The sequence below is a fragment of the Patagioenas fasciata genome, chromosome 24 (assembly GCF_037038585.1).
Source record: "Patagioenas fasciata isolate bPatFas1 chromosome 24, bPatFas1.hap1, whole genome shotgun sequence".
Classification (NCBI taxonomy): domain Eukaryota; kingdom Metazoa; phylum Chordata; class Aves; order Columbiformes; family Columbidae; genus Patagioenas; species Patagioenas fasciata.
The window spans coordinates 5,300,288-5,321,719 of NC_092543.1; the positions used below are offsets into that span (position 1 = coordinate 5,300,288).

Below are 21,432 nucleotides of genomic sequence, written 5' to 3' on the forward strand. Positions count from 1 at the left end.
TAAAAAATTATCAAAAAAATATATATACACACATATATATGTAAAAAATTAATACAAGGCTGAGTTAAGGCTCCTTGTGAATGCAACTCAAAGCTAACCATGTCGGACAAATCACAACACTTGCATGTTGGGGAGAAAACAAAATAAAGCCTATCTGGAAATAACTGACAAAAGAGTTACACTCAGACAGTAACGTGTTGGTTAATGTAATCGTAGTACTGGTATTATTAGTGTTATGTCTTGTACAATGATCTCAAAGCTTTACATATACTACATAGCAAGAGAAAGCTTCTTGTAGAGATTCTTTAGTTGCCAGAGCCTGGAAATAGATGGGAGTGGAAATGCGGAGGCTGAAAAGTTACTGGGTGGTGTCGGCAGTAAGACCCGAGACGATCCCACAGAAAAGCTTCGAGTCAGATGTTCCTCCTCTCCCAGGTCCTCTGGCCAGACTGAGAATGAGCTGTTACCGATGAACGTGTGGAAAAGACGACCTTATCGAATCAAAATCACTGGGAAAAAAGGACCATTCCATCTGGCCACTTCTGAGCGAGCCCGAGCCCGCGCTGGCGCTGCCTGGGGGGCTGCGCACTCGCATTCCTGGGACATTTCTAATCATAACTGCGAATGGCGTCCCGCGGTGCCTTGCTGGGATCAGGTTCCCCCCGGGAAGTGCCCACTGCTGTGTCTGCAGGCAGCAGAGCTCCAACCGAAGCACAGCCCCGCTCTCTGCCGCCAGAGCTGGTGTTTCACACAGGGCCCATTAAAAAGAAACAGTAGTAATTTAGACTTTCAGAGTATTCCAAGTTGTATTTCTTTTTAAGAAAACCAGTAAAAGACAGGCAAGGATAAAATGATGTATTCCTTCTACACCAACGTATAATAAATTACAGAGAGAAAAAAATAAAATAGTATTATTTTTAAGAAGCCCACCTTGCTTTTTTCCCTTTTTAGTGTCGGCATGTTCGCACAATTCAAAATGGACTGAAGTGATAACGAGTAACTCAGCACACGGCCCCGTCTGCTCGGTTTATTATCATGCATTCCTATCTGACTATCTAATCTAAGATGCTTTTAAAGGACCCATCATCAAAATATCCAAGTGCTGCCACAGGATCTAATTACTAATCTTCAGGAAGAAACACTGGCTTTGCTGCAAAGTTGGAATAAACCTCCCTTAAGTCTTTATGAAGTGGGGGGAGCAGAAAGCTGCAGAGCATACGTGCATAAAACATAAAACCGCCTTTCTTGTGCATAAGTCTGTGAGCACTTGACGCATGACGCAATATAGAACTATTGTTCTATCAGAAAATATGGTGTTATTTTACACTGCACGAGACCATGAGTCATTAAAAGTGTCTTGTACCACATCCAAGAAATGGTTTATATTGGCCTGTGCTATTCATCACTTTCTTTAGTGGTTGACTTTTCTTTGAGCATGGTACTGCAGGATCTGAGTGCCCTACAAGTACAAGTGGATCCACTCTCCCAGCATCCACAGATCATGCACTATCATTTTCTTTAAATGTGGAGAATTGGAGGCAAAGACAAGGGATGAGATTTGTCTAGGGAAACAAGAGAGATTTTCAGGGCTGTGCTCCAAATGCAACCAGATGTCTCGTGTCATGGTCCTTCCCTGCAGGATCTCTACTCGTCGAAATGGAGCATTTTCTCTTGTCTCCTGACAAGCCAAGGACAGGTTCACCAGCTGGACCAAATAAAATCATAGCCACCATCTGCATCCTTCTGCTCAAGGAAGTTATTGAAACTCTGAAGGTGCAAAAGGCTCACAGTAACTGTGTTAGATACAGACTTTGTTGCTTGCCATATAAAATAGGGGGAAAGAATACAAGGGAATGAGCCTGGGATGAGTTTTTCACGCTTGATTTAGAAACCTTTTCTAGGTCTCTCCTTTCTTCTGCTCCTAAGTCACTACCAGCCTTATACTATAAGGAATATCAAGAGTATCTTGCATATCCATATTCCTGGATAGTTCTTCATCACAGATATGAATAGGCTCATGAATCACATCCATGTGTCTCAGAGTCTAAAAGTCTTCAACTCAGTCCACAGGGAGCTCCTCAGCTCTCTTTGATTTCCATTGAGGAACAAGTTTCCTAAAACCGCTGTAAAACTGTGGATGGGCACAGTGTGATTTACAGTTTGTGTGGAAGGGGACAGTTTGTAGCAGCACATTTGCAGCTAAAAAACCTAAACCATTACAGCCAATTTACTGTGAAACTGCACTCTCCTGTAACAGCAGTGTAACTGTGTTTCTAAACAAATGTATATAGGCAAGGCTGCATACCATCCACTTTCTGCAGTATAACCCACATAATCTGAATGCCAGCCCAGCCTTCTCTTCCCATTATTCAAGTCACCCTCCCTACTAAACAATAGCAATGCATTGATAGAGTTAAAGCACGAACCATAAAGTTATCCAGATGGCGCAATGCAGATGTCCTTGAACTGCTCTGGCTGGTAATTTTGGGGTGAAACAGCATCTTTAGGAAAGCATCCATAAAGCCTTCATTCGATGACACAGAGAATTCACCCATCTGCTGAGCTCCTCTTCTCCAGCTCCAGAGCCCCAGCTCCCTCAGCCTTTCCTCACACGGGAGATGCTCCACTCCCTTCAGCATCTTGGTGGCTGCGCTGGACTCTCTCCAGCAGTTCCCTGTCCTTCTGGAGCTGAGGGGCCACAACTGGACACAATATTCCAGGTGTGGTCTCCCCAGGGCAGAGCAGAGGGGCAGGAGAACCTCTCTGACCTACTGACCACCCCCTTCTAACCCACCCCAGGTCCCATTGGCTTCCTGGCCACAAGGGCCCAGTGCTGGCTCATGGTCACCCTGCTGTCCCCAGGACCCCCAGCTCCCTTTCCCCTACGCTGCTCTCTAATGGATCATTCCCCAGCTTATACTGGAACCTGGGGTTGTTCCTGCCCAGATGCAATACTCTGCATTTGCCCTTGTTATAATATTTCATTACATTTTTCCCTGTCCAGCTGATAATGTCCAGCCTGGAGTCAGCAAGGGTGCTTCAGCCCTGCTGGGGTTGCCAGCAGCTCATGTGCCAGCCGGGACGGGTGAGCCGAGCTGCCCAGCTAAATCCAGGCTTGCAATTTGCCTGTCTGAGAGAAGACCAGCAGATGGCAACGCTCCTGAGCAGAGCCAGCACACAAGCACAACCTCTTGCTTCTGCAACATGAGTCGAGAGCATCACTGCAAGACAAGGAAACCTGGGAAAATAAGACAAACACGTCCCTGGGCTTTGCTGAAGAATTCAGGCTGAACTTCCCTACCATGATGGGCGAAATCATCACTGCGTGCCTCCTTCTACCTCGCATTTGTCCATCTTTCCCACTCTCATTGCTATTACAGCTATTTTTATTTTGGAAAGCAAGTTACTTTCAGTAAGATGGCACCCAGCTGGATGAGCACCCCTTGTGCTGGATGCTGAATCACTGTGCAATTAAAAACCTGTCCCTTTCACCAAGATTTTACAATCTAATGTAATTTAGTTTCTCTGGGGCACCCCCACAGACAACAGAACACTTTTCCTGCCCTGCCAGCTCCTGTGCAGAAGTCAGAGAGAATATAGTTAGGTAAAACTGCCCGCCTGTTTCATACCAGATGGTTTGCATAGTACAGTGAAGTGGCTTGAATAAGCATGAAAATCACTTCTTCTGTTACTCTTTTTCCTTCCTGTATTTTCCCATAATTATATAAATGTATTTGTTACTTTAAAAACACTAAAATATAAACCAATCTCAGCCTGGAAGTGTTCACACTGGGAAGGACAAAAGAAGGCTTTTAATGACGCTGGGACTGAGTGCATAAACCATCATTTTGAAAACAAATCAAATGTGCAAAGCTTAGCAAAGCAATCTCTTAAAACCCAGCTCCGGGAGGGAGATGGAGACATTGCATTTTCCTAAAGATGGGGAAACTGAGAGAAACGCTTGCAGTCAGTGCCCGAAGAGGTTTCTTGCTCCCAATTTGGGGTTTCTATAGCTGAACCACTATGAAATAGCCAGCAGGAATGAACAAGAGCTGGGATGGAGCTGGAAGGAACAGCAGGGGGAGGTATCAGGCCAGACATGAGAATAACCAAGAGAAATTCCCTGCCCCGTGCCCTCAGACAAGATAATCTGGATGGTTCCTTTGGGTCTGCACGGCTCCCTCTTCCACCGTGGGAGACAGCAGGCCCTGAAGTGATAGCGCATAAGGAAAAATATGGTTTTACAGGCAACAGAGACAACCCTTTGTGCCCTGGTCAAGTGCACAGCTGTGCACATCTGTGAGCTCTGGAAAGGACACAGTTACTGGAGGGACACGTGAAAGGCTTTGTCCTTTGCGTGTACCTCTGAATGCTGCTGATCTCATCCCCACCACACGAGTGTAAAATGGAAAGACAGAGATGCCACATGCATCCCTGGAAGAGGATGTAGCTCACCCTCCCCGTGCACGGATGCTCTCGACAACCAGAGGTCCTGAAGAACACATCTGGAATCACTTACAGCAGCATCTGGAAGCTGTCATGAGCTGCAATGAGACACAGTTGTCTAATTATTCTGGGTCCACATCCTTTGCCACTGTGAAGCTGTCAGTGGCCATTCAGCCTCCTCGGCACGGATCCCAGCACACCATCCCTCACATACTACACTTGGGATGGTACAAGAAGCATCAGCTTTATCTTCAGTCCTGCTCCCACGGCGCCCAGCACAAGCAAACAGCTATGGGAAGTTCACTGGTATAGCAAGAGGACTGAAATAAAAAGGAAAAGAATCTTAAATAGTCAAAGAGCCTAGAACAATAGAGCTCTAATATTCCTCGTTTATCTCACCACCAGACACAAATGAGGATTTCATTCCACAGCATCAATCTGTTCTTTCATGAGAAGTCCACCAAAAAATCTATTTGCAGCAGCTGTGTGGTTAACATTATCTTATGAGATATCCTGGAAGGAAAAAGAAGTATGAAAGTAGCCAGGACACACTGTATCATCATAATCTCAGTACCTCATGCTCTCTTACCAATATAGGATAGTTTTTTAATGGAAGCTGCTCCTTTTTGTTTCCCTATCTCTTTACCAGCATCTTTGCTTGTTCCTGGAAGTGAAGGAATTAAGCAAACTGTACTGTGCATTTTACTCATCGCATAAAGCGACAGAGGCTAAGGATTTTTGCTCATTATTCTGAACTTCAAGGCTGAACTTCCTCTGGAATCGTTTGCATCTTCCCTTTCCGCCTCCAGCAATGCCCCTGGGGTCGGTGTCCTGACCCAGGACGGATGGGATTAGAGCAGGAGGGAGGCTGATGCCTACGCTCAGTCAACCCTTTCAGAGCGGGACGGTGCTCCCTGTGCTAACAGGAAGCGGAGAAACGTGAGAAAAAATTGAATAAAAATAATAGAAACCAAACAGGAATGTGGAGGAGCTCTGGGGAGAAGAGGAAACATGAAAATACATGGGATACAAAAGGCCAGAGTGCACTCATGTAATAGTGGCTCCAGGGGCACAAATGAGACGTATAGAAAATGCAAAGGAGCGAGAGAGAAATCGTTAAACCAGGACCAAATTCCAAAGGATCCATCTAAGAGTTCAGCTCACGCTGCAATAAACAGCCAGATGGCTGCGGATCCCAGAGAGAGCTGCTGGGAAAGGAAATGGAGAGGGAAAGAGGGGGAGAGCAGGGTCACACACAACTCTTCCATTCCCAGTGCAAGAGGAAAGGGAAATGTGGATTAAGTGAGGTCCTCGCTGCCCCAGCTCTGGCCAAGCCGGCACAGGAGGCAGAAGAAGCCAAGGAATGTCTTTGAACCTCGTGTGCTCACAAATTCTTGCTGTCTTCCCTTCTCGTTCTCTCCCACCATTTCAGCCCCCTCTTTTCTTACTTGCAGACCACCCCTCTCTGTGTTCCTGACAGTCTCTGCAGTTTTTCAGAGGCCCAGAGCAAGGGCTGGTTTATAGCACCCTAAGCCATGTGTCACGGTCTCACGTCCTCTCTTGGTGCTCCAGAGCTCTTCACAGGTCACGGTCAAACAGAAGGGAGGCAGTGAGACAAGCCTTTACTCTTACAACCCCAAAAGGTCCACGGGATCTCCAGCATTCATCTTCCTTGGGAAAAAAAGGAAAAATCAAAGACTGCTAAATAAAGTCGTATAGGCTGGACTTCCCACAGCAGGACAGTTCTGGGAAATACTGTGAATTTAGGATTCTATCCATTAGCTGAAAATCAGGACCTCATCTTGTAGTTCTTGAGACTCTCAGGATTCATTATGTGATCTTGAATATGTCAGCTGCCCTTTCTGTGTCTCTGTTTCACCGGTTGTGAAGCAAGAAGAATGCTGAGCCCCAAGATTCTGTGTGGAAAACATGAAACCAGTTTAAAGAAACGTTATTGGATGAATCAGCTGCTATTAATGTCTTCTCAAAGATTTTAAAAGCTTTGGTCCTTGAAGAAGCTGTGAAAGTAAGCAAGCAACATCAGGGAATTTCAAAGCAGGAGGGTTGTGCTGTTTGTTTTTTTCCTGGGCTCTTTTTCTGGCTTGAGCTGTGGGTGTTGTGCACTGAACACGGATCCTTTCATCCTGTTCAGCTGGGATGCAGCACAGACAAGCTCACTGCGAAGGCAAGAGAGATGAGTGAGTATTCTTTACATATCACTTAGCCCTTCACAGACAGCCTGGACCCTGCAAAAGGGAGGGCAAAATCGGAACGACCCGGTGCCTCAGCCAGCTGGCAAAACAGAGGCAAATACCAAAAAACCCAACCCAAAAACCCGCCCTCCACAATATCACCTATGAGCGAAGGGAGAGTGCTGTTTAAAAGAGGGAGACACGAGAAGCAGGCTGCAGATGACACTGCCTCCATCACCCATGAGAGGTTAATATACCAGGCTGATTTATCCAAGCTTTTCTAAAAAAATATATATTCAGGAAAGGAAAAGAAGACTGGTTTTGCCTTTTTTCCTCTTTGTTCTGTACGCCGCCGGCTTTAGGTGAAAAAGGTATTCTTTATTCTGAGCTTGTTGGTCAATTATTTTCCCTTTTACACGTTTACGCTTCAAAGCGAATTGAAGTCTGCTGTTAGGGAGGTGTTGGTGCTGCGCCTGTCCCTGGGTGCAGCACTTGGAGAAATCAGCGTTTTTAGAGCTGGTTGCTTTCATCCTTGCTTTGAATCTGTTTTAGAACCTGCTGACTAAGCAGCAAAAATAAAGAGAGTGGCGGGGGGGCTGCCTGAGGACAACAGCCGACCCCAACACCTTGTTAAAGGATCTCTTTTACACCGAGACTGCTAACAGTATTGCAGATGGTTTTACCATCACGTCAATCCCATGAACAGCAGCTGAATATGAAGAGAAAGAGGAGTTTCGTGGATAAAATAGTAAACCAGATACCGCAATTTTTTTAAGTTGCTACGTGATAACTCATCCATAGAAAAACAATTTGCCATTCTGTCTTTTGTGTCTCTTATTTTTGTCTTATTTCTGCCTTTTGACGATGCGTGCTCTCTTGGTTTCTCACATGCTCCCCCCCCCAGCATCTACCCAGCAGGATTGCTGTGCCTCTAAACACCACCACAATGGGGAAAATTATATATATATATAAAATCAGTGGCGTGGGCTGAATCCTGGAACACAAAGCTTGGCCGGGACGGTATCATTTCCACTCAGCAGACAGGCAGATCGCTTCTGGCACCTCCAAGAGCAAAAGGCCTGTTTTACTGACTGGCTCAGATTCCAGATCCCCAGAGCAATAGAAATTGAAAGGCACTGTCCAGAAAGATTTAATAAAATAGTTTTTCACCCACAAGGATGGGCAGGGAGCCATTCTCCCTCTGCCGAGCAGCATACCTTGGCGATCAGACTCCCAGAAAGCCAGAACACAGAGAGGAGAATAATTCTTCTGAGTCAAAACAATTACAGCACAGGAAATGGTGCATTTCTGGGCTGTAGCAGTAACCAAGACAAATGTACTTGTCTCTGTCTGCCACAGCACTGGCCATATTTCATACTCCAGGACAGCCCAAGGTATGCAGGCTTTTCACTGGGATTTGCCCTAACTCTTCAGACCTGCTTTTGAAGTCAGAAATCCCAGCTTCCTTGCCAATAATTACTGTAGATCTGCATCCTTGTTGGAGTTTTCCTTGACTTGCTTAATGAGGTGCGGGATATTTTTATGATCATCATCTGTTTTGCAGAAGCATCCAGGATTCCCAGCCGTAGCCTTGCGGTACCAGCTGCTGTGCACACAGAGAGAAACGGCAACGGACCTTCCTCAGGGCAGTTTATCTGATCAGACCTGCTAAATCCTCCTCGGGACCCATACACACCTAGTTCTTGTACCTTCAGAAAGTGATGTCGGCTTACAATTATCTTCATTTTCTGGAAATACAGCCATGGCAGTCCCACACCTCTCCAGCAAGGCAAACACCTTCTTCCTCTCCCATCAGTAAATATGTTTCTTCCTCAAGACAAGAAAGAATGGGCATGTCCAGAAGCAGAAAAGGGAACAGAGATCTCTCCAAAATGAGTAAAGGAATTCCAGTAATTGAACAGTTCATATTTTGACACGCTGAGTTATTACATTCTGAGAACTGATGGAATATCTCTCTAGACACGGCACTGCTTCCCGAGTGCCAGGGTAAATACCAGAACCTAGGCAGCCTGGTTTTCAACACAGACCCACTGCCCGTGCCCACAGGCGAGCCTACGGCTGCGGCTGACAGGGAAAATGTTGGGGAAAAAGCCTAAAAAGGAGAAGGTTGCTCTCAAGGTAATGGAACCACAATCGCTGCACACATGCAGATTGATGTTATTGAATAATAACCACAGCTTAAAGATTATGAAATTAGAGCCTAAACCACAATATTCCTGCGAGCTCTTCCATTTCCTACTGATTTTACTGAAAGCTGAGGAACCTCCTCCCATGCAATCCCCTCCTCCCGTTTCTAGAACCTGCTGCCTTTCCTGCTCTTTTCTGTTCCAACGAAGCCAATGGACGTGTTCCCACCAGCCACATTTGGCACTGTGCATCACTTGCAACCTGAAATAGGCCGTGGGTCCAACCAGACTGCAAACTTAACATTTCACAAAGAAACTAAATCGTTTTTACCCTGCAAACAGCTGGGAGCATTGCTGTTAATAACTAAAAATCATCCCTTGCACATATGTAGCATCTTTCATTCAGGAGTCTCAAAGCACTTAATAAGCAACAATTAATTAACCCCGTAACATCTCACTGCTGTAATTAAAGCATCTATATAAGGAATAATTGCACTACCACTGATTCCGGCTCCAGTAATTTCATCAAAATGCAGCAGATAACGTCCCAGCGTTTCGCAGAGCAATGCAACAAACAGCAGCAGCCTTAGACAGATCCTAAAAAGTTCTGTATTAGGCTCTGGAGATGGGTTCAGGAAGGGAGAATGTGAACAGGTCATTTATCAATGTTACAGGATTTCTGGACAACACACTTTAATGCTTCTCTTTTATAGCTATGTTAACCACCAGGATAATTCTGTTCATCACATTCGCGTTCAGTTAAAAGTACCCTGTGGAATCCCCATAGAAGCCTTGATCTACAGTTCCCAAAGTCAAGGTTTTCAACTTCCAAGCACCAAGTTTAGGCAAAGCTGCGATGAGGAAAGCAAATCATTTTGGGTGTCTAGGTGATGCCTTTAAAATACCTTTGAGATTTTCAGGTTAAAAAATAAATCACATCAACACGCATGTAAAATGCTATTATCTCAGGCTCCTGGGTATGACATTTGCATTCCAGAGCCCAGGGCATTAAGCAAACAACATTGTCTCACAGCCATAAAGGCCCCTTCATGTCAAAGTGTTTATTAAACACTCCGAAGAGGCCAATTTGGGGACAGTTCACGTTTCATTATCAGTCTGGAGGAAGAGCTATCCCCCATCTCCTATTCTTCTAGTGCTGCCTTAGCTTTTTTCCAACCCTTTCATACCTCCTTTTCAATAATAGCTGTTCTATCTTCCCATACAATTATAACATTTTACTCCAAGACAAAGGAAAGGGAATTTGTTCCTTTAGAGAGCTTTGCTCTGCACACAATGCTTTAAGGCATCTGCCTGGATTTATATAATCTGACAGCTTAAAGATGGAACAACAATAATAACGGCAAGACTTGCAAGTTCTTCCAGCAGCTCTCAAAGCAAAGCAATGTTCTTCATCAACATTAATTAAGACTTAAACCATTGCCAGTGGTTTTTATAAATGGGAAATCTTAAGCACGCGGTGGTTGAAAGGACTTGCAGGATGCCACAGGAGTCAGTAGCACATTTAGGAACAAAGTCTAACTATTCAGACAATTAAAGCCTAATTTTTCCTTCTTCCTTTCCACTACATCATTGAAGTGCATTTCTAGGGTGCTAGTTTATAAGAAGCAGCTGTGCTTTCCACTTTGCTGCTCTTTCTCTCTTTTCAATCGCATATACCATCAGACCGGATCAATATCCAACACCACAAGGATAATCTAAAGCAGTGCTTGAAAGATTTTCACAGGGTGCTGGACCACAGCAATAGAAGACCGTTGATATTGAGTTACCTTGCATTGTTAGGCAAAACCCACACAGCAATAAGGCACTTAAATGTTACCAGGTATAATTTAGCATAGTTGCACTGAACTCAGAAACTCTAGACCAAGTGAAACCAGTCAAAGCTGTGGTAGCAAGTGTTGAACGTGCATAAAACCATCAAGATCTGGAGTTTCATCAAAACAGAAAGATAAGTATCTTGCTTCAACGTTTAAGCCAATCCTCGGAAAAGGTCCAAAACAAGATTGGGGGTGAGATTTTCCCCACACGCTCGCTCTGCTGCCTAAACAAAGGAGAGCCAGGTTATTTCCATCACAGCGCTGCCGTGTGCTGCACAAAGAGCAGAGTGAGTTCTAGCAGTGCTTGGACCTGAAAGGCGACATTGTCGGGGGCACAATGTGACAGCCAGTCAGCAATACAAACATTCACCCAAGTCTGGATTGCTGCAAGGGCAGCAGAAAAGTCCGGACATCTCGGCTTGGAAGGGCTGAGAACGCACCAGCTGGAACTTCAGCCGGACGGGTAGCCACGACTTTAAGGTATTGGCATGCTTCATACACCGATTCCTCCTGCAAAGGAAACTAACGAGCAGCATAAAACGTACTGTTAATTAAAAGCTTCTAAAACGCCAAACCTTCTACAGGCTTCGGCTCAGGTCAGCAGTTCTGCAGGGCTTGGTTTAGGCTGCAAACCAGCCCGCAGCCCCTGGCATTCGGCTGTGCAGAAAGATGTTCGTCCAGTATCAACCCACTGTTAAAGAGACATCCACATCTCGTTTAAATTGATCACGCAGCTTGCTCCTGCTAAGAAACATTTGACATGGCAGAGCTCAAACAGCTCAGGGGTTGTGGTTTCTGTCTGGAAGACCCAAACCAGTGTTAAAAATATATAAGGAACACTCTGCTTGGTGTGAAGTCAAAGAAAATGCAGCTATTTACCTCAACAAAAGATGCTGTGCACAAACAGGCTCAAGATTCTCAGGTCATAACCGAATTCCTGCAGCATGGGGTCTGTCTTACAAAAGGATGTGTGTCTCTTGCAAATCATTGCCTGTGTTCACCACTTAGGTCCATTGTTCAGTACATCAATAAAAATGTGCTGGAGAAGAATGTGTTTCTGTTTTACTGAGCTCAAGCTTTCAGTATTCATTCCTGCCTGGATGCAAACGAAGCAAGCAAGCCTCATCCAAATCAAAATCAATTTCCTTGCTGTTATGGCACGTGGGACAAAGCAGCTGATCAAAATTAGAAAGAAAAAGGGGAGAAAAGGAGACTGAGTAAGTCCCAGCATGCTGGTCAGACCTCCCAGACTTACAGTTGCCCAAAAGTTGAGAAAAGCAAAAGAATCTACTTGTCATCGCAAAGTGTCTTCATGTCCTCCCGTGAAACAGCTTCACATTTATATATTGCCTTTTATGCGAAATCCTGGAGATGAGAACCTCTTTATTGCATGTAAAGCACCTAACGTGCTGCAGAAGTGATTGAGTGACTGCTGTCAGCAAGCACTGCTATTACCCTGGGTGCCTTCTTTACCTAGAGACCTAACTGGATAATTATGGCTTTAAGAATGAAAAATCTAAAAGAACTCGAGCAAGGAAGGGCGGGGAAGAGCTTTTGTACCATTTGTTCCTCATGCCAATTTAAAAAAGGTCTCTTCAAGAATTCATGGATTAATATACAGAAGAGCAGATATTAAATTAAACACATAGCACGGGACATTCTCCTCATTTTGCTCCAAATTGGTGTACCATACGGAAAAGTTGTCTTGCAAGGAATGCTCTTGTTTAAATGGCTTGACAAATTGGATTCCTTTGATGCTGTTCGCTCTTGCCTTCCTTAATCTCTCCTAATCATAATAATGATTTTTTTTGGTCTGCAATGCATCTGACCTACTTCCACATCCCCCTATCCTGCTGTTCTTTTCTGTCTATATTCTCTGTGAAATAGCTGTATTTCCACTACATTTTTCAAAAAGTATTAAGATCCTCAGGCAAATCAGGAGATGTTTTTGTTCTCGCCATGCAGTGAATGCTGGAAACCACATGCTGCAATTCTTCCCTTTAACCAGTCCAGGCGTCAACCTTTATCAGTCCCACGACGCTGTTAGTCTACATGGAATTTCTTGAAGTGTTTGCCCCACAAGACTATGGCAGAGGCCTACGAAATGCAAGCAGCTCCATTTTTAATCACTCCAGGAAATAAATTTAACAAAAGGGCAATTAAAAAAAAATTTAAAAAGGAAAGAAAAAAGCAACTTTGACACAGGGACGCAAGGAAAATAAATAGTGGCAGGTGCATCACTTCAGACAAATTATACACCATCCATGCCGAACTCTGGCTGAAGCAGAAGGATAGCCCAAGGATTAAGGTTTTAATAGAGAGTTTAGAATTAGGGATTACAGGCCCTGCTCCACTACAGCCGGTCTATGTGGCTTTGGCCATTTACAAACAGGGTTAACAATTTTTCTCCTCTCTCGGCAATATTAACAGAGCAGCGACACGGAATATCGTCAGGCTAAATACAGTTTGAAATAAATAATTCCTAATGGGACGTCGAGCACCTAACATGGGAGCTCTGTGGGCGTTTAAACTGGAACACAGCCCCTCTGCCCAGGACCCACGCGTTGCTGGAAGCGCGCTAATTCAAGACTCTTATTAACCCAGCGTTTGGTTCTGTTTGGAGGCTGAGATGCTGGTGCGAGAGGTGCCATAAAACCAAGGAAAGAGCAGCTGGTGCAGAGGAACCAAAAGCGGCAGCACAGAGAAATTCGGAGCGAGTCTCAGTTTGTGAGGCTGCGGCATGGGAGAGGAGAACCCGGGCCCAGTTCAGGGAACAACGTGTTTAGAGCCAAGCAAAGACAAAAGCACAACAGGAATCAAAGGGTGTTGTATCTGATCCAAGAACACAAGGCACTCAGAAAAACAGCCTCTGAAGTAAATTGCAATAAATGGCAGGTACTACAGTAGCTACAGAGCTAAGAAACAAAGATATTTCCTGTGCAATAAACCAAGCAGCGTTACATAAAAGAAGAACTTGATTTAAAAGGACAACCATCCTCACTCTGTGCTTTCCACCGCTTTTAACACTTTGGTGGCAAAACAAGACGACCAAATTTTGCAGCATCCGAGGGAGTCTCTTTTTGCATTGATATCACAAAGCCCACCACTCTAACTAACGGTGTTCGCGGTCTTGTCAGATACCTCGCAGCGACTGAAGAGCTTCAATCTGTCCAAGAGCCATTCCTGCTTGCGCTGCACATTCAGGGGATTAATTACAGGTCTCGTATCTTGCACCTGTCAGAAGAACCATGCAAAACTCCCCTATAAATGAGAAAAGAAAGACTCTTAGTGTAAGCAGGCTTAAAATAAAAAAGAGCAAAAGTAGCTCTTGACTGGTGTATATATGTCTAATAGCTAATTATGATGCTAAGTCATGGAATCTGATGATTAAAAAAAAGCTATCCCCAGAAGATACACAATATAATGAATGTGCACTGCAAATCCAGCTGCCCGCCGAGATAATGAGGAATGATTTAGCCAGATCCAGGCACTCCTTTAATTTCGGAAGCAAAACTGCTCAGCATTGTGCGAGGCTGCTCCAGCCAGCAGCAAAGCACCCAGGGGGACGATCAGCACCAAACAGGCTGAGGACAGACAGGAGCAGCTCCCTGTCCCATTCTTCGGGGACTAGAAGATGAGAAGAGAAATAGAGCCATAAGGAAGACTTGAGGGCAACAATTGCCTGTAGGATTCCTGGCTTAATTTTTGGTTTGAGATGCATGTGTGTTTATGTTTAGCTCATATATGGACAGAGGTGGATTCTACTCTGAAGACTTTGCTCCTCATTGGCTATTTGTGTATCACGGCAATCCTCACACGTAGCCCGATTGCCTCACAGGTATTTCTATATATTAACACCACTGAAAAACCTGCACTCACCCTCTGGGTAGCAAAACCTGATGACCCTGTTTAATCCCTGAGCTGAGAACAAGGCTATTATTATATTACCTTAAAAAAATCATCAGCAGCTCCAGTCATTTAACATCAGGCAACAAAACTCTCATCTATGAAATAAACTGGGATGCGCTTTCTTTATTCTGACCTACATACTTAATCAACTTGCATTTTCAAGGAGCTGATAGCACACGGCTCTGCTCCAAGGAGAGTTTCCATTTCATAAGAGAGCCCCAAAAAAGTGCCACAACTCGCAATGCAACGTTTTCAAACAAATTTCCAGATGCAAGGAGATGCATTTCCAACGCACCTGCTGAGAGAGGAGCCCAGTGGGTAAAACAGACCTACAGCCTCTGAACTGGCATGAAAAGCGTATATTTGAGAACTGTCCTTTGCAGGGACATTTCTTATGCCTTTCTTGTTAAAATGCTTGGCCCAAGTGCCATTCCAGGATGCTCAGAGGGAGAGCAATCACATAAAAGCATTGCAGACTTGACCTAAGGCCAGTTTCTCTCCAGTGTAAGTTAAATCAATCAGCCAAGGAACCTTTTAGCTAAATTCCCTGCTTATTTCACACACTTTCTCTTTCCTAATCGTTGCCTGAAGCCACCCTCAACCTCTCCCTTCCTTCCACTGTTTTTTTCCTCCAGCTTGTCCCTGCTCCCGCAGCCCCAGAAGCGATCAGGCTCTCCATAGGATGCTGCCTCCCCTTATCTGGGATTTTAGACCCAAGGGCCAGAGTGGCCTTTGCTGGCTGCAGAGCAAGTCTGCAACAATTAAGTTAATCTGCTGGTCCACAGGGTGAGCCCAGCATCAGCTCGGCTCCTGCAGACATTTGCTACAAGAGGACTTTACTCGCCCCTTTATTGCTGTGCCCCATAGGCACACAAAGCTGGAGCAGAACCTCACGTCTGCTGTTGAACTCACTGCATCCCTTGTGCACCGTTCTTACCGCCTTTCTGTGAACTCACACATCTCACCCATCCACTTCCAGATTCCCTCCCTTGGTGTTTTCAGGCACCTATCTAGCAATCAGCCATCAATTTATCCTTTTTCCAAACTAAATCGCTTCTTGACTTCATTCTACCTGCTCAGGGTTACAACAGCCAATGCTATGCCAACCCATATCCAATATTTGGATATTAAGAATTCCCACGGTTGTAATCATTACACCAACTCGGTGTTATAGCTCCTGTATCAGGGGTTAAGCCACTCTCTAACAGAGATTAAAAGATTTAAAATGCAAGATACCGAGCACTTCTCGCAGGATGCTTGTCCAGCTTGTGTACCAAGACCTCAGGCCTGATCCAATCTGCTATGTTCACTCACTTCAGGCAATGGAGAGACATTGATAGAAACAGGCAGCTCTGGCCACACACAGTCATAAATATACAAGTTATTACACAATGTAATTTGCATTAAAGATGATGGGGAGCAGCACTACACTGAAAACAAGGCAGGGGCTGTTCTGTCTTCATGGGGTGGGTATAACGCTAGCATGTTCTAATTCACACCAGCTTCCCAAATCCAGGGTCATTTCTCCATAGGAAAAATATCTAAGTGTCAAGTTGTTACACAGAGTTCTTAAACACGTGTTTAGTAAGTCACAGAAGTGCACAACAAGCGCTCAGTCTCCTCAGTGTTGCAGGGCCGCTGCTTACATGCTTTATTAACTCATCTCAATCTCTGGTCTCATTACCAGAGCAAGCTCGGGCAGTTCACCTCCCACGCCAGCGCCCAGAACCACTTGGAAAACTAAAACTGATGGTGCAACACCCGTCCCACAGCTGGGGTATCTGTCTCTGATTATACCAAAATAAAAATGCAAGCCTGTGAACTTGAAGAAAATTGGGCACAAGTGGCCTAAAGAGAGAAAATGCGCGCACAGGTGAGCAGTTGCTACGCAGTCCTGGTTCCCTTCTCACCGAGGTCACGGCAGCTGGAACGCGCTCGCCTGGAATGTGCTCTCTCCAAGAAAACAGCCATGTGATTGACCCAAGGAGTCACTTGATTTCACAGATGCTTCATGGCAGCATAGCTCCAGGAACAGTTGTGAGACTCTAAAGGGGGGGGATTAAAGAGCGAGCAGTCAAAAGAGTGATTTTACTCCATCCCCAGCACAGCATCACATTTGCACGCAAGGCGAAATAAGCGCAATAGCTGGAAGAATTCCATTCAGCAGCCTGCGCACTCATCTGGGAGGATTTGACCATCAAAGAGACAGGCTGGGATAGAAAGTTATATTCTGCTCTGCCTGTATTTATATCTACTTGAACTTTACATATGCACAGTCCCAGAGACTGTGTACACTATTTTGCAAACATTAAGAGGTTCAGGGCTTTGAAAATCGATTCATTCAGTTCCACTTCTAATCTTCCTCATTGCCCTGTATAACCAAACACAGTGCTCTACGCAGGGCGGGCTGAACGGTAATAATTTCAAAGGGGTGAAAAAATGTCCAATTCTTTGGATAAAGGCTACAGAATATTGCAAATTTATACTGCTGTTTGCAAGCATTTTGAGTATTCAATGACTATTTCAGCCAAACCACCTCAGAGGATGGTAATTTTTCTGCTAAACAGTCTGAATGAATGGTTCATTAAAAATCTGATCTCAGTGATTCTGTATGCATATCTTTCAGTCTAGAACTCACTTGGATGTACAGTGCTGTGCATGTGTACAAAATGTGCCCAACTAAAGAATCCCTATCAAGTTTATTTTGGTATTTGGGGGTTGTGTTACCTTGGGGGTAGCAGGAAGCATCCCCCCCAGATATATCTGACCCTCAATAAGATCTCTGAGTCACTTATATGTGGTGCTAACCACGCACAACGCGTGCAGCATCGCACCTGACACCACATTATTGAGCCATCTTCCTGTTTATCAGTTCTGCTAGAAAACAAACAAATCCAGCCATAAAATATGTAGGAAATCAAAATTCCTCACATCTCTGATGAACAGGAGTCCGAGATGTCAGAATACAAAACATGTCATGCATGTCACAGAATGATCAGTTATCAGCCAAACTGAGCCAATATATTCATTGCCAGGAAAAAACATACTTATTCTCTGAAAACATGAGTAGGAATATTGGTAAGGACAGAATCTGTGCCTCTCCTCCCCCAGAGTCCTCTCGAACATTCCACATTTACTACTGGAGTTATTTGGATGAAGACTCTTGCTCTTATCACTAACATCGACTTTTGGGGAAAAAGCCTGGCTGGCGTTGTCAATGCCAATGCTCCCACTGGCTTCAACAGAGGCAAGATTTCACACTCGATATCTCAATCCTAACTGAATTCCAAGCTCTGTCCACTGAAATTAAGATGATCTTAAAACTGAAGTTAATAAACTAGTTGTATTTTTATGCTCATGCTTTTTTCTTGATAGCAAAACACTTGCTGCTTTAGTTTGCTAAGGTGTCTGATAACTCAGATAATCTGTCTGTAGTAATAATCCAGATGGCCCAGTCCAAACTCATATGTAACTCCTATATAACAAGCTCTCTAAATATACAATAGTGACCTGTCTGGCTCTCACAACGCAGAAAGAATTTGCCTTTCTCCCTGGGTTATGTATATCCAGGAGACTCATTCTCTAAAGGGTGGCAGGAGGCATGAGGAATGCTCCTGATGTGTCCTGAAATCTGGGAGGAAAGGTGCTATAGAAATGCAAAGCAGCTCTCAGAACAGAAATATACTGTCTCTCACTCTTCCTTTCCCCCACCTTTTTTTCTTTCCCACTTCTTTGTTGTGGTCCCAGATTATTTTGTAAACAGACTAAAGTGCTGTTTGGCAATGGCATCAGTATCTTCTCAAAACAAATATATAAAGCTCAGAAGAACTCTCCAAAGGCAACTGATTGTCTTAAATATTTATCATTTCACTCCAAGAAAAATATTTAAGAGAAGCAGAACATAAAGAGGGAAAGATACAGCGTTATCTCACATAAACATCTCAAGGCGCAGCCAGGCCAGCCTGTATAATGCAAACCAAACCTCTGAATTAGCTATCGACAGAGCTGCTCTCCATGGCTTCTCTGGGCAGAGGCTGAGGCATCCTATTGACATTCCCTGTCCAAAAAATCCCCCCCAAAACCCCCACAGGTCTAAGCCAGGAAAAATCCCCTTCTTCAATAATAGTGGTGGTGGGGGGAAAGTACATATGTAACAAGGCATGTGGCTCAAAAAGTCCTCATTCAGGAGAAGAAAATTAATACTCTTGATGACAAATAAATATGCACCAGTTCTTAAAAGCTGAAACTGTAAAACCTGCTCAGGCGGAGGCGACACCCAGCCATGTTCCTCCCTTCATCCTTTTTGCTGAAAGCACTGGCGAACTTGCTGATGAGGTGACCAGGGCCGAGTGACCTTCAGATCCAGCATTAAAAGGGCAGACGAGCCCTCTGGACACAAAACTGCAACCTCTAACTGGCAAGGGCTGGAGCAATTCTGATCAGTCCTTTCCTGCTTGGCTGAGCTGGATACCAGGGCTCTGCACTCTTCATTCAAGTTGGAAGATTTCCTGGCATCGTGAAGTGCCATTAAAGTTTTCCGGAAAATTAGCAAGACCAAGGAGTGATGAACAAGAAATATAGAAAGTTTCAGATGGGAAAACATTCTCCTTTTTTTTTTAAAACAAAAACCCAAAGATGTTAAAACAAAAAAATAAAGGCAGTGAGCTTCAAATCACAAGCATGGTGGGAGGCAGTGAAAGGGGAAATGCAGCAGGGATGCTCAGCACTGAGTCAAGACCTTTCTTTGATCTCCAGTTTTCTCAAGCTGCATTCCCATATGCAGCCCACCATTTGTTTTTACTTAGACATAATGAAAAATACTCGGCTTGGGAAGAGCAACAAACAAGCCTTGCAAAAATCACGCAGTGACAGCCAGTCAAAACAAGGAAGAACTAAAACCACAAAAGAGATGATGGCGTCTAATACCGAAGGAAAGGCTCAACTACTTGGGGATGCTCTGGGTACCTTTCATCCCAGAATCTCAAAGTCACGCAAATCAGCGATGGATAGATAGGGATCACCTCCTTACACATTACTATATTTGCACACCCCTCTATATGGAACCAACAAACCCACTTCTGGTGCCCCAAGGTTTTAGCAGCAGTGAGTCATGTGGGTCCCAGTTCATCCCAATTAAACTCTCAGGTTTGACAGGATCACAGTTGTAGGTTGTAGCTCACACAAGCACAATAAATCACATTATTCTGCTCTGCCACAACTGTAATTCATGTATTTCTTGCATCCTCTTTTGTTTATTAGTCACACTTCTTCCCCATTTTAAGGGATGCTCCATGATTTGCTGTCTGCTTACACAAGGAGCCCCAAGCCCACCGATGTTCCTAACTCCAGTTTGGATTGTTGGCATCTGACACAGCACATACCGACACAAAGCGGTTCACAGGTCTCTGAGCTATTGTTCCAGACCACACATCTACAGTTATCATCAGTTACAACAGGCTTGGAAAATCATCATGACAACTAAAACTTCTTCAGATCTTTTAAATTAAAGCTCACAACTCAGAACTTCTGCATGCTTACGGCTTGCTTTTCTTACTCGCCCAATATATCAACAGTGATATCATTGATCTAGATGCTCTGGATCGCTGGTATCACCAGAGTAGCATTAATGCAGATTACAAACGATACTTACAGCACTTCACAGATAGAAATGAAAACCAAAACGCATCAAATCAGGCTCGTGGAACAGTTTCAGCTATGCCTCTCATTGAAAACATTTCCGAGGGCCTATCAAATGGGCCATTTCATATTTGCTTTTGCAATGCAAATGTAGCTGTGGTTAAGACGAAGCACATCTCACGGCTCTCACGCAAGCTGCCAGGTGCACAACACGCACCATCCATGGCAAAACTTCAAGTTACTCCCAGCTGCACCCCCGGGCCTGTGCCAAAGGCAGAGAGCAGGGTAACTGCTTTGCAATGCCACCACTGAAGGAATAAATACACAGCAGGCTTTTAACCTCTGCGGTCACCAAGCGGCATAATTAGGAGGAAGGGTTTTTCACATTGCCTACTGCCAGCAAAATGAAGGCATGAAAATGCTAATGATACAATAAAGCATCTGTAAAGAACATTAGAAAGTGCTTGCTGCCAGCCACCCAAATGCAACACAGGTGTAATGTTTCTATCAAAAAGATCCTGAGCTGAAGCATTCCAGCTCCCTTCATTCAACAAGGCACTCCACTGACCCCGAGAACAGAGCTTGAGATGAAAACTCAAACCTCACTTCGAAGTTTGAAATAAGTTAACATTTGCTGATTGAAACAGCATTGTTTCAAGACTAGATTGCATAAATTTGAAGTTTAACCAGACGGGGAGGCTTTGTATTGCTAACAGGCTGTGCAAGAGTCTGTCCACGCATAAACAAGTCCCGCGACCGAGTGAAACCACCTTTCCTGATCTCGCACTAGCACAATGGAGGTGGGAGGCATCTGGTGCGGGCTTACAACCCTCCTGGCTAGGAGAGCAAGAATAACTGGTAGTATTAAGAGGAAAAAAAGCGAACAAAAAAGCCTCAGCACCTCGTCCCTCCGCCACAGCTGCTCAAAAGACAGGAGCAGCCGCAGCAGCAGCGCACACAGAGAGCACCGCACGGTCCACCCCCCCGCGAATCTCCTCCCCTCGCCCCCAAACAACCCCACCGCGCGCATGCTCCAGCACAGCCCGCACACGAGCACAAGCCCCAGGCGCACCGGGAAGCAATTCCCGCACCCAGCCCCACCCATCACCCAGCCCCACAGCTGCACCATCATTAGCGGCTCAGGTGCGGCGACTTTCACCTCAACCCCCCCCCCCCTCCGCACACCTGCACCTCGTGCACACGCCCGCGCGCGCCCCACCCCGCGCCCTCCGCGCTTTGCTGCAGCGCGCCCGCCGCAACCCGCGC

At 44.9% G+C, this 21,432-nt stretch overlaps 1 long non-coding RNA gene across 2 annotated transcripts; it reads right to left on the reverse strand.

Annotated features, from left to right (window-relative positions):
* Nucleotides 1–230: 230 nt before the first annotated feature.
* Nucleotides 231–21,118, reverse strand: LOC139825551 (uncharacterized). Of its 2 annotated transcripts, XR_011735648.1 has the most exons (4): nt 18,785–21,118; nt 16,440–16,574; nt 11,500–13,881; nt 231–738 (listed from the first exon to the last, which is right to left on the reverse strand). It is a non-coding gene; the product is annotated as an uncharacterized lncRNA (long non-coding RNA). The 2 variants fall into 2 exon arrangements; XR_011735647.1 differs by lacking the exon at nt 231–738 and having other exon boundaries at nt 9,081–13,881.
* Between the last annotated feature and the right edge of the window lie 314 nt (nt 21,119–21,432).